Below are 3,405 nucleotides of genomic sequence, written 5' to 3' on the forward strand. Positions count from 1 at the left end.
CAATTCCATTCTTGGGGATATACCCAAGAGATGCCCAATAATACTACAAAAACATTTGTTGAACTATGTTCATAACAGCACTATTTGCAATAGCCAGAACCTGGAACAACCTAGGTGCCCATCAATAGAAGAATGGATAAAGAAAGTGTGGAATATATATGCATTAGAGTACTACTCAGTGGTGTAAAAAAAAAAAACAATGACATCTTGAATTTTGCATGCAAATGGATGGAAATAGAAAACACCTCATTGAGTGAGATAACCCAGACCCAAAAAGATGAATATGGTATGTACTCACTCATAAGTGGATTCTAAGACATAAACAAAGGGCATTGAACCTATAATTCATGATCCTAAAGAAGCTAAATAAGAAGGTGAACCCAAAGGAAAACATATATTTGTCCTCCTGGATATTGGAAGTAGACAAGATCGCTGGGCAAAATTTGGGAGCATGGGGGTGGGAATGGGGTGGAGGGAAGGGAATATGGGGAGAGAGAAGGGGAGGGTTGGGGAGAGCTTGGGGGAATGGGATGCTTAGGATGGAGGAAGAGTGGATATGGGAGCAGGAAGGAAGATATCTTAATTAAGGGAGCCATTTTAGGGTTGGCAAGAGACTTGGCTCTAGAGGGGTTCCCAGGTGTCCAAGGAGATGTCCCCAGCTAGGTCCTTGGGCAGCAGAGGAGAGGGTGCCTGAACTGGCCTTATCCCATAGCCACACTGATGAATATCTTGCATATCACCATAGAACCTTCATCTGGCGATGGATGGAGATAGAGACAGAGACCCATACTGGAGCACTGGACTGAGCTCCCAAGGTCCAGATGAAGAGCAGAAAGAGGTAGAACATGAGCAAGGAAGTCAGGACCGTGAGGGGTGCACCCACCGAGTGTGATGGTGGGGCTGATCTAATGGGAGCTCACCAAGGCCAGCTGGACTGGGACTGAATGAGTATGTGATCAAACCGGACTTTTTGAGTGTGGCTGACTATGGGGGCTGACTGAGAAGCCAATGTTAATGGCACTGGGTTTTGATTCTACTGCATGTACTGGTTTTGGGGAGCCTAGTCGGTTTGGATGCACACCTTCCTAGACCTGGAGGGCCTTGGACTTCCCACAGGCAGAGTACCCTGACTTCTCTTAGGACTGGAGAGGGAGGAGGAGGGGGAGGAGGGGGAGTGAGAGGGAACTGGGAGGAGGGGAGGAGGTGGAAAATTTAAATAAATAAATAAATAAATAAAATCCTGATGGGGCAGAGTGCATGGCCCTCTCTTAGGATTGGAGGGGGTAGGGTGGGAGGATCTGTGGAGGGAGGGGAGTGGGAGGAGGGAAGGGAGTGGGAATTTGAAAAGAATGTTTAAATAAATTTTTAAAAAAAAAAAAGAAAAAGAAAAAAATGTCCTGATGACTCAGGTTATACAACAGGTGTGCTGGTCAGTTTGAGTCACCTGATACAACCTAGAAACACCTGAGGATCATCAAGAAATTTCTCCCATTAATGTTCTCTGAGGGTAAATCTCTACATCACTAACTTAGTTATTGATTGATGTGTGAGGGCACAGCCCGCTGTTGGTGGTATCATTCCTAGGCAGGTTATCCTGGGCTATACAAGGAAAAGGTAACTAAGTAAATGATGGTGTGCAAGCCAGGAAGCATCTTTCCTGCATCATCTCTGCCTTTGTTCCCATGAATTAGAATAATAATACAAATACATAATAGTAGTAAAGAAAAATCAATGAATCAAAAGATCATTTTCAAAGTTATTAATAAAATTGACAAACTTTTTTGTTTAACTTTGCTTTCTAAAGAATAACATTACTGATGGGTGGAGGTCACACACCTTTAATACCAGCATTTGGGAAGCAGAGGGAGGCAGATCTCTGAGTTCCAGGCAAGCCAGTCCACAGAACTAGTTCCAGGACAGCCAGAACTACAAAAAGAAACCTGGTTTCGGAAAGAAAAAGAAAAAAACCAGAAAGGTTAACATTACTAATTCTAGAAGTGAAATTTGAGACCTTATTATTCATTCCTTAGAATATTAAGAATTCCATGAGTATTCAATAGCTATGTATAAACTATCGAGTTAGGGGAAGCAGACAAATTCCAAAGAGCCCAGAACCGATTGAAATGGAAGCATGAAGAGACACAAAACTGATTCCATGGATAACTCATAACTGAATCAATAAAAAAAAAAAAAAATTTGAGGGCGGCTGGGTCCGGCCCCGACGGGCGGCGGCGTCTGAGGTGGAGGCCAAGGGAGGCGGCGGGCAGCGGCGGGGGGGGGGGGGGGGGGGGGGGGGAGGATGGGGGATGGCGGCGCCCGTCCTGCTGAGAGTGTCGGTGCCACCGTGGGAACGGGTGGCCCGATGGGGTCGAGGATTTGGTCTTTTGGGTTCCATTTTTGGAAAAGATGGTGTATTAAACCAGCCAAACAGTGTCTTTGGACTTTTATTTTATATACTACAGTTATTACTTGGCATGATGGCCAGCGCAGTTGCAGCTCTTGTTCTCATGACCTCCTCCATCGTGTCCGTGGTGGGGTCTTTGTAACTGGCCTACATTCTGTACTTTGTGCTGAAGGAGTTCTGCATCATCTGCGTCACCACATATGTGCTGAACTTCATCCTCCTCATCATCAATTACAAACGACTAGTTTACTTGAATGAGGCTTGGAAGCGACAGCTGCAGCCTAAGGAAGACTGACGGCTGGCGGATTCCCACTCGACTGTCTCAAACACTTCTTTCATTAAGTTTATTTTGCAAGTTTTTTTTTTAAATTCACAACAGACACTTTCCCTGAGAATCTTAAACTGATTTTTTTAAAAATACTGTAAATTAGAAGGGGCCCTAGCTATTTTCTGTGTCAATCTTCATTTTAAATCCGGATACAAAAAAGGATACACCGAGCCAATCAAAGACAAGCTTTAACTTTACCTTGAAGATGTTTCTGAGATAATAAAATGTAGCCCTTGCCCCCGGTCCTTAACCGTAAAGTGAGCAGCCATTGCTAGTAATTCTTTAATGTGTAAAAGTTCAATTTCAGGTATAACAAATGTGATCATGAACATGAAAATATTTTAGAATAGATACTGTATTAAATATTGCCATGTTTACAATATGTAATATGTTTTTAGCTGATGGATTTAAACCTGTAAATTCAATTAGAGTCCATTCATGTGATATTTGTAAATAAAGGTAGAAACATTGGATCCACCCCTGCAGAACTTACTGTACAGTTGAGTTGAAGTGTAGCAATGAGGAATTGCCAGCTCATGACGACTGATGCATAGCGGAGGTAGTAGACACCGACAGAACATGTGCTGATAGCCCTGGTGCGAGGTTGACAGCAGAAACAGTAGGGTGCTTGGTTCCCTGCATCTCCTACTCTGAGAGGAAGAAGTTAAATTTG

General features: G+C 43.5%; 1 pseudogene; it reads left to right on the forward strand.

Moving 5' to 3' along the window:
- The first annotated feature begins 2,306 nt into the window (after positions 1 to 2,306).
- LOC148123420 (vitamin K epoxide reductase complex subunit 1-like protein 1 pseudogene) lies at positions 2,307 to 3,100 on the forward strand (annotated as a pseudogene).
- Positions 3,101 to 3,405: the final 305 nt, after the last annotated feature.

Source organism: Myodes glareolus, chromosome 1 (assembly GCF_982192425.1).
Source record: "Myodes glareolus chromosome 1, mMyoGla1.1, whole genome shotgun sequence".
NCBI lineage: Eukaryota > Metazoa > Chordata > Mammalia > Rodentia > Cricetidae > Myodes > Myodes glareolus.